Consider the following 13,266-nt stretch of genomic DNA (forward strand, 5'->3'; position numbering starts at 1 on the left):
AAGTAAACCTGCCTCAGACCAATACAAGAAGGAAAATTAGAGTAAAGAGGTGGTAGAGACCCCAGAGATGCATAGAGAAGAGGATGCTCAATGCTGCTGGAAAATAAGTTATATTTCTTTGATGCCAATGGATGGATTTAGGTCCCTAAATACTGGCACCCTTATTTGAAAATGTAGGTTGATGGCACTCTTGCTGTTTGTATACAATATACTTTCTGAAAGGTAAGGACTTCTGATGAGGCCAGCTTTCTTCCGGCACAGATATTGTCCCTGGAGAACTGTTTTCTAAATAAATAAGGCTGATTTATAAAAATTATACTTTGACAGGAGATATTCTCTCTTTGGCAATAATCTGATTTTGAAAATTGCATGGCAAACAATTAACAAAATACACCAAGATAGCTGAAGTGATAAAATTGTACTCTTGGGTCTGAGTCAGCACAATATTTGTGGAAGGTCAGAATCTAGTCTCTGCACCTGCAACTGTGTTGCAGGAAACTCAATTGGGGGAGATAATTTTGGTGAGATCTACAGGTGCTTCCTTTCTAGAACTGCTTAGACCGCACAGACTTTGCAAAGGAGGTATCCTGCACTGTATTCTGCAAGGGCCCTCTTCAATCTCTCTTCCTCAGGAAACACTTCTCCTTATACACCAAAGCAGAAAACACTCCAGCCAATACCTGAAAGTGAGTTAAAGCTTTTCAAAGTCAGGTCAGTACTTGGCTGCACTGAGAGCATCTCTCTTTGATCTGGGCTTTGATTTGAAGCTTTGATTCATGACTGCTGAAGCAGTGTGCTTGGACGAGAATCTCACTCTGCCTGTACCATTTTAATGCACATGTTCTCCGCCATGCCTGAGAACATCCTCATCTGTTTTCATGGCATTCTGCCCCCTCAGAAAGTAGAAGCACACTTTCAACTGGGTGAAGGGGCCAAACCAGTTACAAGCAGAAGGCTGAAGAGTGTCCTGTAGACTACAGGGCAGGATACCCCCTTTGCAGGAAAATTCTTCTTCTGACAAGTGGTATCAAGTTAGTTCTGCATTGTTCATTTTCTGCGTTTGCATCTGCAGACACTTGCGGGCATTAACACTACTGACCAATGCCTGTAAGTGGTGTTTTTTTCCTTGTTTGCGTCAGGAATGGCTACTGTGCACATGATAAAGGGAAGATGTGTGTATCTTTGCAGAATCAAAAAACAGTCTTGTAGCACCTTAAAGACTAATGCTTTTATTTAGTAGGTGCTACAGGACCGCTTGTTTTTTCTTTTTTCTGTGAAGATACAGACTAACACGCCTACCTCTCTGAGCCCATTTATTTTGCAGAATCACTCTTTTATTCCAGGCCTTCCTCATGAATGCCTAAATTTTAAGTGGTTCACTTGACAGGTGTCAGGTGCTCAGGTGTCCTACTCCCTAGAAAGGCGCTATGTTTCTAGGAAAAGATACAGTTGGGCCAACAGCTGTCAAAGGACTCTACACGTGTCTTCTCAGACGTTGGCTAGACAAAAGCATTTTGTGACCTCCAGAGTGCTCCGCCAACAATGGGAGGGAGAGAAGGCATACATTGTTCAAATGCTTTCAAATTTCTTGCCAGAGTTTCCTGGGACATTCCAGAGGCATCAGCTAAGAATGATCTGGGTGTTATGACGTACAATCACAGACCACATTGCTTGCGATTATTAAAGAACCACAGACTGTATGGCCAGCCAGGAACACTGTAGTCACCCAGTTGGACCCTTTCAGTTTGCAGGACCACTTACTATCTCATTTTCACTCTAACTGCCCTGGTAGTGAGAGCTCCTTTACCAACTCCAGCAGGACAGAGCTGGATTTAATTTTCTCCTCGACCCAACTTTAAAATCCTCCATCCTTAGCTTTAGGCCGTTGCTCCTTGGCCTATCTAGTAATGGCCTCCTTTTGCTTATTTTAAAGTTGTTAATCAACTGCCATCATATTCCCCAGCTTCACTCTTTCATGCGTTTATGTTTAGTGCTCAAGTTCTTTCCTCTTATCCTCGTGTCATTTTTGATAAGCTCTTTTCTATCTTTTTTACATTCCTCCCTACATGGTGAGAATGTAGCCACAGACTTTATGACTTTATTACAAGGCCATGTAACACAACACTACTTCTTCCTTTGTTCAACATGTGATTTTCACCTGCAGACATTTCCTAGACATTCCACTGAGTACTGTGCATCCATTACTTTCATCTCCTGCTTCTAGTTATCTGTTAAAGACAATTTTAGCCCATCTCACTAATAGCAGACTGCCTACAGGACTCCAGGTGTGAGGTTTGCAACGCAGGTCATCATGCCCCTAGTTTGTCACTGATCAGAACTTTGGACTGCTACAATGAGCTTTAAAAATGTCTGTAATTACGCAAAGGGCAGATTGTCTTACACTCATCTGGCAAAGTGGGCTGAACTGACTAGAACAGTGAAGCAGAGTAAAGAACCTAGTTCCTTTGTTTCAGGAGGGAATACTGGACAAGGGAATGTGGGAGACAGAGCTTCTACTTGCAATTTATCCACACCATAAATAACTGGGGCAACACAGACATTGCCTCATGGAAAAAAATCTTGGTGCAGACACTGGTACAGGTTGAACCTCTCTCATCCATCAGCCTCAGAACCGGATGAGAGAATTTGCTGTATGACAGGAAGTCAGTATTTTCTAGCAGTATTACCAATGCTTCCACTGCTTACTGGGCTCTTAGAAGACATTTAGGGGTAAATTACACCTAAATAGAAGCACAGAGCACTGAGAGCCAAGACTGGTGGCTGTAAACAAACTTTATGGGCCCATGGGTAACTTGGCCACACTCAGTAAGTGGCCATTTGGCTAACCAAAATCATCCTGGGTTACAGAGTTTGCTGTATGAGAGACTTCTGGATTAGAGAGGTTCAACCAGTAACTACTTCATACAGAATGTCAATTTTCTCCAAGTTCCTTCCAAGGACATTCTTTTAGCCATTCTCTTATCATCGGCAGTTACAGCATCCAGGAACACGCTAGTTCACTGCAGCCCAAATGAAGAGTAAGAGCTTTCGGGCTGCTGGGAGAATTAGCTCTGTAGGTGCTGAGCTGCTGGAACTCAAGCAGCCTATGCAAGCAGCACCGCAGAGGCTGAATTGCTGCTGAGTAAGATCCAGAGATTGCTATGACAGTGAACCGTAGCAGATGTTTTACACTAGAGGTCAGTCTTGCAATCCAACACCACCCCTCTTCCTCTGAAATTCTGAAAAAATACCCAAAATCATACTGTGCCAAATGTTTTGTTAAAGAGCAAAGTTGTCTGTTTGCTCTTTAAGTTTACAAGGTTGCATTTAAAAGGTATCAGTTAATCAAAGTTTTAGGTAGGCAATCTCTGCTGAGCCAGGCATGTTCATTCATACTGAACAAACAGCATGATGCTGTGCAAAGAAAGGACTTCTGAACCTTTGCTGTGGTCAGCAAATGCTCTCCCCTCTCCCATATTTCATACCAGACATTTCACGGGTCAAATCCCAAGAGGAGCTGAGCGCTTCCAGCTCTCTTTGATTCCAGTGGGAATATGGATGGAAGGTATTTAGCACTTCTTCAGAATTGTCCCATGTGGTGCATAATCATCAGTCTGATTTAAAAATGGGCACAACCTACTCATACCAGAGTCATCTGAGAAACCCTGAATACAGATTCTGGATTGTTAGTGTAATAGGCAGAGGAAGCTGGGGAGATTGGAGACGAAGGATATAATTGATTACCCAGGAGCACATAATAGGATATTCGGATGATCAGAGCAGCATGTAGGTAACTAGAAGCACATTTTGCGCACATCAGTGCCAGTTTGTGCACTCTAATATGGCATTCAGAGGCTCCCTTAAGACACAGAACTCTTGAATGGTCAATGAAGCCTCCTCTGCAAAAATGAATCAATTATAATAAAAAGTTACTGCACTGCCCATCATGGGGTATTTTTTTCTGTATCTTCCTTCCCTCCTCTTTCCGATCCCTCTCCTGTTTTCTTTGCTACATTATTTTCTGCTCTCTTTATTCCATCCTGCTCTGCTGGCCTCTCTGCCATTTTACTCCCTGTCAGTATTTTCTCACTTGCTCTTCTGCCTGTCCCCAGGCTGTGTTTCCTTCCCAAGACTAGTATCCTCCTGCCTCTCTCTCAGGTTCTCTCGCTCACCGGCTGGTTCTCGCAGTATTGCCGTCCGTGCACAAAATATCCCCACTTTTATTCTCTTGCCAATTCTCTTTAGACTCATACGCTTTATAGCTCCTCAGGTTTTCCATCTCCCTTATTTTTGTCCTTTGAGTTCCATTCTTCCTCCCCCTTTTCTTCTTCTCTCTCCCCAATGCTGCCTGTGGTACAGTGATTCTCTATGTCTACATTATGAGATAAATTTGAATTTATGGCAATAAGCTTCATATTACATCAATTTCTTCACTGTAAATACCATTAGCTCAATTTAGGGAGCACTAATGTCGATATCATAACATCGTTGAAACTGGCTGGGTGTGGCATCAAATTTGAATGTAAAAGTCTGACTGAACGTTAGTGTTTAAGTGCCATGTCTTAAAATCAAATTTATTAGCCTCCAGAGGTGTTCTGTATGTATCCCACAATGCCCCATAGTGCTCTGCTCTGGCTGCTTCCATCTCCACTGCTCTCCAGGGCCGTGTCTACACATGCCCCAAACTTCGAAATGGCCATGCAAATGGCCATTTCGAAGTTTACTAATGAAGCGCTGAAATGCATATTCAGCGCTTCATTAGCATGCGGGCGGCAGCCGCGCTTTGAAATTGATGCTCCTTGCCGCCACGCGGCGCATCCAGACGGGGCTCCTTTTCGAAAGGACGCCGCCTACTTCGAAGTCCCCTTATTCCCATGAGCTCAAAGTAGGCGGCGTCTTCAAAGTAGGCGGCATCCTTTCGAAAAGGAGCCCCGTCTGGACGTGCCGCGCGGCGGCAAGGCTCGTCAATTTCGAAGCGCGGCTGCCGCCCGCATGCTAATGAAGCACTGAATATGCATTTCAGCGCTTCATTAGTAAACTTCGAAATGGCCATTTGCATAGCCATTTCGAAGTTTGGGGCACGTGTAGATGTAGCCCAGGTGCCCAAGAATTAGGTAACAGGTAGCCTGCAGGGGTGGACAATAATTTTGGCTTCGGGGCCTAGCCACAAAGTTTGATAAGCTCTCAGGAGCCACACGTATCACTTCAGCATCTTCCACTGATTGCAACTGCGAGCAAGATTTGGGCTGTGGGTGGATCCATTCTATGGGCTGAGTGTGGCATGCCTGCTATTTATAGACTGCTGCTGGGGTAGCAGCAGGGATTCGGAGCTGAGGTCTTTTTAAACAGCTGCAGGAAACCCAGGTGGTGACCAGGCAGTGCAGTAGTGGTGGGGCCAGGAACCCTTTAATAGCACTGATTTAAAAGGCTTTGGGCTCCTGACCTCCAATGCTACTGTGCTGCCTTGCTGCCACCTAGGGTTCCTGTGGCTATTTAGAGAGCCCACGGCTCCCGGTTCTTTACCACTACCCCAGCAATGGCATATAAATAATATGCAGGCCAGATGCAGTCCATGGGCCTGATCCTAATGTTAGGTGGGCTGGATCCAACTGAGGGGCTATATCTCGCTGGCCCCAGTCGAGATCCTCTCCTTCTTGCTTCTCTGTTAAGCCCCCTCTCCCTCCACTTCTCCAAAGATCTTACTACTGGGACTGCAGTTAACCCACGGCACCTTTTCCACTATGGCTGCGCTGTCATGGAGTGGAGGAGTCACCAGGCCCTGCACCCCATTCGCAGTCAGATGTGACTCTGATTCAGCAGGGAGGACAGAAGGTTTTATTTGTGGACATGGACACAGCGTAGAACAGACTTGTCAGCACAGAAATCAGAAGCCATCAGTACAAGCCATCTTGGGGAGAAGGGTTCAGACGGGGTCCCTTAGTGGGGGCCCTGGCCCTCCTTCTTCCCTCTCCAGCCAGATGAGACTGCCCCACTCAACTGCCTAGTTCCAATCCAACCCAGCCAGTCCCCTCCTGTCTTCTTTGTCCTGTTTCCCAGGGAAGAAAGGTGTCACCTGATTGCCTAAGTTGCAAAGAGCAGGACTGTGGCCTACGCGTGAGAAATCATCGCACCAAAACTCCCTTCACCACTGTGCACTGATGTTGTGCTGAGGGAAACCGAGGCGCACACCTGGGGTTACTACAGGACAGTAGGAAACACATGTAACTAACCAAGGGAGTAAAATCCTCACACACTCCACTGTGCCACATGCACTCACCCAAAAGTAAGAGAATGTTAGCATCCCTGCAGGGCTGGCAGCGGCACTTAGCTCTAGTGCCATCTGATCTAACACAGCGTTGCAAATGTCTTCGCAACAGACTCTGCAGATCCAGGAAGCGGCAGCTGCCATAAATATATTTAGCAACTGAGGCACGTTAACAACTTTCTTCTCTCTCTTTAGAACCATTCCCAAGAGTGAAGTGATCAAAGGAATTATGTTTCTTTGGTATAACAAGATTTATAATGGCATGCTAATGACTACAGGCTGTTTTTCCCCCCTTTCACTTAACTGATTATTTTACAGAGTGGAATTTTAGCTCTGGGTTAAATCTTGCACACTCATATTCGGACAACGCTCCTACTGAAGCTGACGACAGTTTGGCCTCAGTAAAACCCCAGCTGGATTATTTGGTCCCATCTATACTAAAAGGAGATTATTTTTCCTGGCAAGACCACACAGAAAGGATGGTAGGTGGGATTGCCAAAAGTCTAAATCATTGGTCCAACTGTGATCATTAAAGCCAATGATAAAACTTTAGTTGGAGCTGCTTTGAGCCATCCCATTGTTGTTTGAGAAGCCCCACTGATGCCTGGTTTGAAATTCATTTCAGCACCCAGCAGATTACTCCCCAGCAGAAAATCCTTACAAGTGTCACTAATGTTGGCCTAATGAAAGGATGCGCCAAGAACTAACAAGCTGAAAGCTTTTTTTAAACTAAATTGATAAATGAAGAGACCTGCTCTATGTAGCAACACTGATTGCTTTCACAAAGCCATTTTAGAGTAAAAGAAAATGATAGCTTCTGGATTTGGTAAATTAATTTAAACAGCCTTTAAGAACATTTTTTCAGGTGCTGGACTTTTATACTCCCCAAGTTTGATACGGAAAATAAATCTCAAGACGGTCACCAAAATTGGATTGTGATTCACGAATTGAACATAAGCAGTGGTTTGGCCTCTCTGCTGATAGAAATGCAAAAGAAATTACTGCTTATGACATGAGTTAACTTGTGAACTTGTATATTCACTTACATCTGGATTGTTTCTCTGAATAATAAAAATATAAGAAAAACAATAAGAAAAAGCGCAAGAAAGGATTCAGCAAAGAACATGTAAAAGTTCTTATGCTTGTCCTGCTTTCACCTCTGTAGTTTACAATGCTGCTTCTGAAGCTTTTGTTCAATTCTATTCTGATTTTGAAATGGCCTGAGAAATCCTCCCACTTGTGGCTTGTAGATATTTGTGCTCTTCCATAATTGATATTTTGCATGAGACTTACTGGCGTACCCAGCATATCTAGGAAGCAGCAGAACAACATTAGACAGCTTCTAGGTAAGAATGTCCATTTTTAATTCACGGGGAATGATGATGATGATCCCCAGGATACCCTGCTTGTGGGCTGATGGTTGACAGTGGCCCTTGCAAGAAGAGAGAAGCTGAAACACAGAAGAGGTTGAAATGGTGCTTCAAAAAGGGATCAGATATTCTGAATTCTTCCAGAAATGTATCAATCAGAACAAAATGTTTTCGGGGTAAAATTAAAAAAAAAATCTAAACAATCTAGGAAGGATCCTGTGTCCTATATTCAGAAGTGACAGTCACTTAGGAGCCTAAATAGCAACATAGGGTTCCAGATGCCCATGTGACTCTGAAATTTTCAGTCAGGCTCCTGTGTCACTTTGGGATAGATTTTAAAACATATTTAGGCAACAAGCACCTTGTGGAATTTTCAGAAGCACCTATACGCTTAACTCCCACTGATTTTAAGAGGTGTTCGAGGCCTACCTTCTTTTCAAAGTCACACTAGGCACCTATTTGCATCTTTAGATGTTTAAACACCTTTAAAAATCTGACCCTTAGTGACCTCAGAAAATGTTACCCTAAACTAGGAACTTTGGTCTGGATCCAAACCATGGGAGCTATTGGCAGCCAGGGACTGGGGAGCAGGAAGCAGCTCTGAGGTCCGCTACCAGTCGCTGCTGTTCTGCCAGCTGGGGGAAGGGAAAAGGGGAGCACAAGCAGCCTCCACAGCCTGCCAAGAGGCTTTCTACAGCTGCTCTGATTGGCCAGATCTTGGGAACAGGAGCAAAGGGGCACAGAGCAATGTGTGCCCAGGGATGCTGCAAAGATAAGCTGCGTCCCTGTTGCCCAGCTCCTGTACTCCCACATCCACATCTTAACCCTGCCCCCTCCCTCCCAGAGCCCGCATCCCAAACTCTCCACTCCTTCCTCCCAGACCCTATACCCTAAACCTCCACCCCCTGCCACTCAGACCCTACATCCTCTCCTGTGCCCACCTCCTACCCAGACTCCTCACCTGTCCCCAGCTCCTGCCCCCTCCCTCCAAAATCCATCCCCTCTAACTCCCACACTCCAAACTCTCCTGCACCCTTCCTCTCACCTAGACCCACGTCCCCCACAACATCCTCCTGCCCAGATCTCCCACTCAAAGCCCACTCCTGAACCTCCCTTTTGCACAGACCCCACAGACTATAGTCAGGGACAGCCCCGCCAACCTGCAAAAGGCTCCCCACCCCTGCTCTAAATATTTGGGATTCTTCAGAGGTCACATCTGCCTTGGAACTGAACTACTGCTCTGCAACGATCTGAGGAGGCCATGCAACTAGACTGATGGGGAATTTTCAACTTAACTTGTGTTGGAATTTGTTCACTAATGGAAACAAACAAAAAAATAACAAAGAAAAAGACAAAAAATGAATGGAAACAGATCATTTTCGACAAAACTTTTCTTGGGAATGCTTCTTGAGTCCAGAGTGCAAATGTGGTTGGGAGAAGAAAGAGAGAGCAAGTGGATGATACCCAAGAATAGGCATCAGCATGGTGGTGAGGATGGTCACCTGGGAAACATCACCCCAAGTTGAAGTCCCTGCTCTGAATCAGACAGGGCTGAAAGTTAACACACTTGCTCTCCAAAATTTACAAAGTGTCATTTTCATTCTTATGGGCACCAAGCCCTCAATCTTTTTCTGCAAAGCTGGAATTCTGGGGTTTGGGTCAGATTTGTTTGCTACCTCTTTCTATTCTTCCAACAAAGCAAGAGGGGTGGTTTTCATTTGAACCTGTTGTGGCAGCAGGGTATATAGAATCACAAGGCCAATCCTGGTCAGCAGGAAGGACTCAGAACCCTTGGCATCTGGCTATCCATATATGAGCAGAGTCACTGAGTGACACATTTTCAGCACTTCCTCAGTGATGTCTTCACTTACAAACTGCATCTTTCCCAAGCTCACAGCAGCCAGAATTGTCCTGCTGTCTGTCTCTTAAACAGGCCTGATCTTGTTGTTGGTGCTTAACAAATATGATTAATGATAATGAAGTGGAAGTTTATGCCAGGGCTAGGAGACAAGTTATCATGTTTTATTCCATCAGTCTAAAGGAAATGTTTATATGCAACTGAGAATTGGAGAAGAGGTGTTAGTATTCCAGACTATAACTAGCTGTCATTAATATCTTTGAAACAGAACCCCTGCTCTCTTAAATTCTAACATGAGCTCCCTATGATCCAATGATTGTAACAACAGTGCACATGGATGTTTTCTTCCTGGGGAATAACATACAGTTATGGGCTGAAGATTTGAGATGCTCTTTGCAGTTCCTTTTATTAATCACACACTACAGAAGTCTGTGTCTTGGATACTGATCTGATGGCTAGAGAAAAGATGGACATTTGTCATGCCAATTATTTACGAACTACTTATTTCCTTCTGTTTCAGACTTCTGCAGTTTCTCATCCCCGTCTCAGCAACCCACACCAGGCCAGTCCTTTTATTCCTCTGCAGTTAAAGGCAACAACTTCAGTCTTATGCATTCCCCAGTCATTTGCAAAAAGGATAAGGAATTCTACAAATTCCTCAGTCATCCTTTGCCAAAATGCTTTGTGAAATATCTCCTGTCAGGTAGCAGGTACAACGAGTAGTAAGGTCCCATTCACATGCTCCAGCTGTCACACTAGCCAACTTTTCACCAGGGACAAGAGGTCTGAGTGACACTACCATTCACATTTGAAACAACCAAAGGTCCAGAATGAAGTTTACAGAGCTGCAGCATGCATAGCCATGGGACAAATAGAGACAATTGTCCTCACTCTTCTCATTGTGCATACTCAAGGCCAGCACTCTTATCCATCAAGACAGTCAGAAAGTCTATGTCTCATAGCCATTGTGGGCTGGGTTGTCTCCTTTCAATCTGCCCTAAATAAAAGGCAGCAAATAGCTGGGTCCTAGGAGAAGAACAGGGAAAGAATTGGGACTTCCATCTATTTCTTCTCTCCCAGGCAGAATAAATTTTATGTGCACCAAGACGCGCACTACTAATAGAAAACATTCTGCTAATCAGCTGGGCTGCACCTGAATCTCTCCTGGGTGGCTGCCCAACCGCTCAGCTTACAAGGAACACTGCTCTTGATCTAAACCATTCACTATTGGTATGTACCAGTAACAGATTATCTCCCCTGCCACCCTCCCAGAGTTCTGCTGGGTGCAGGAGAGAGTCAAACCTACCCTTATACCCAGCTGCCTGCCCCCATGTGGGGGAGCATTCCAGTAAGAGCTGAACTTGAAAGATTAATGTTTCTCTAAGAAAAGGCATTTCTGGAATTTCAGTACAATGCACATTAATTTGAGCAAATAAATTAGGGTTAAGGTTTGTTCTTGTAGGGGGAGAAAAAGATGCCGTCCAGCATCCCTTCGTAACGAGGTGAGCAGGTGTCAAACAAAATACATTAAAACTACAATCGGAAGTTTTTGGGGGTGGAGGGAGGATCTCAGAAGAATATCATTGGCCACACAATGGGAAAAAATCCTGTATCTTACTCACATAGGGTGATCACATTGCCCTATGGCAAATAGGGGACACTGGCCTCCAGGGATGGGAGGGGGTGCTGCTCCATGTCAGAGCTCAGTAATGGGGGCAGCACCCCACAGTGAGGCACCAGAGATGGGGACCCTGCAGACGCCTGATGAGGGGTAATGGAGGATGGGGGCTGCACAACTTCCTCACAGGGGGCACCAGGAATGAAGAGTCTGTCCCCTGCCAAAGCTCACCAGCAGTGGGGGCTGCCTCCGTGGGGTGCCAGGGAATGCAGCAGCTGCCCAGCAGAGGAGCTCCCTGGCAGCAGGGGCTGCTGCCTCAAAACACCAAGTGCCAGGGAACAGGAGCCCCACAAAATACAGGACAATTTGCCCGTTTTCTTAAAAAAGTCGGGCCACCTGTGAGACAGCTTAAACAAGGAACTGTCCTGGGAAAAACAGGGGGGATGGCCTCCCTATACTCACCTGTTTAGGGTGGCTATCCTGTCTGAACAAGTTTACTTTGCCAGGAAGTGCCTGACTGCTGAGATCAGCTGCAGGATGTAACAGACTTAATAAATTACACTAATTTCTCTCAACTTTTTGTGCTCATTGATTTCTACACAGACTGCGATAGAGCTATGCCACCAAGATAAAAACCTTCTAAAGATAACAAGAAGTCCTGTAGCACCTTATAGACTCACATATTTTGGAGCATAAGCTTTCGTGGGCAAAGAGCCGCTTTGTCAGATGTGGACTAATTTGGCTACCTCTCTGATACTTGGAACCTTATAAAGGGGCTCCTCCTCTCATGCTGGAACAATGACACATCTTTTCAAGAAGATGTGAACTTGTGGTTCACAGTGTGGATGTGAGAGTAACATGGCAGGGCTCTGCAGACTATCATATGCTGGGCCAGTCAGACTGCACTTTTGTGTGTCAGGTGTGAGCAGGCAGGGCAGAGAGCTTTGTGGTTCAGTTGCATTAAAGATCTGGAAACACACCTTTCCCTTCACTGCCCTCGGTTCACCACATGCATTCTCTCACACAACTGGTGAACGTATAGAGACTAGAGTTCAAAGTTCATCTTGGTCGTTGAACATTTTCTTCTGACTGTACAATGAGGCCATGTCTACACTAGCCAAAAACTTCGAAAGGGCCATGCAAATGGCCATTTCGAAGTTTACTAATGAAGCTCTGAAATACATATTCAGCACCTTATTAGCATGTGGGCGGCCGCAGCACTTCAAAATTGACGCGGCTCGCCGCTGCGCGGCTCATCCAGAAGGGGCTCCTTTTCAAAAGGACCCCGGCTACTTCAAAGTCCCCTTATTCCTATGAGCAGATGGGAATAAGGGGACTTTGAAGTAGCCAGGGTCCTTTTGAAAAGGAGCCCTGTCTGGATGAGCCACGTGGTGGCAAGCTGCGTCAATTTTGGCTAGTGTAGACGTAGCCTGAATGTTTTTGTCTTTGGGGATTTTATCCAGATGGTAAGTCCCTCTAAATGGAACATCCACAGCCATAATAGCAGCAGCAGGGCTAGGAGTCATTTCTGTCTGTTGCCTCAGACCAGCTTCATCTGCCCTTTCACAAATCCCAGATCCCACAAATTCACAGATCCCAGCAGCAGAGCTAAGAGCCACTGTTCCAGTTCACCTCCAGCCCAGCCCATCCTTCATTGCAAGAGTCCATAAGGCAATTAACAAACAAAAAAATTATGAAAAGAAATAGACGGTCCTTTAAAATTCAAGTCCTGAGTTTTCAAGTTTCAGTACATGACTGGACAACAGGCTGCTACTAGGTGTAGGCACTTTGATTATCTTGCCCTAGGTCTGTAAAGCGTTATGTACATTTACTCCACTACAAAGCATGTGTGATTTTTAATAACAACATTAATAACTGCAATCAATTTTTGCTAACATGTCTATAATGCAGCCAGACAATTTACTCACAAATATATTAACACACTAGCCATATAATTAACAGCAAAATTTGCATCCTACTCCCTCTGAAAGATGATAGAAGTAACTACCCTTGTGCTGAGTTTAACTGGTCAGGACTTCATGGCTGTGATTCTTATTTCTTTTAACAAGATACTGGAAGACGATTTTCTGTGCTTTTTCTATCAACCAAATAGCTCCACCTCAGCCCAAACCATTCAGGAAAATGTTATGGGCTA

General features: G+C 44.9%; 1 protein-coding gene across 1 annotated transcript in view; it reads right to left on the bottom strand.

Annotated features, from left to right (window-relative positions):
- The window catches only part of IL1RAPL2 (interleukin 1 receptor accessory protein like 2), a 579,631-nt gene that overhangs the window by 42,959 nt on the left and 523,406 nt on the right, over positions 1-13,266 (bottom strand). The window lies entirely within an intron of this gene.

The sequence above is a fragment of the Carettochelys insculpta genome, chromosome 13 (assembly GCF_033958435.1).
Source record: "Carettochelys insculpta isolate YL-2023 chromosome 13, ASM3395843v1, whole genome shotgun sequence".
NCBI classification, from domain to species: domain Eukaryota; kingdom Metazoa; phylum Chordata; order Testudines; family Carettochelyidae; genus Carettochelys; species Carettochelys insculpta.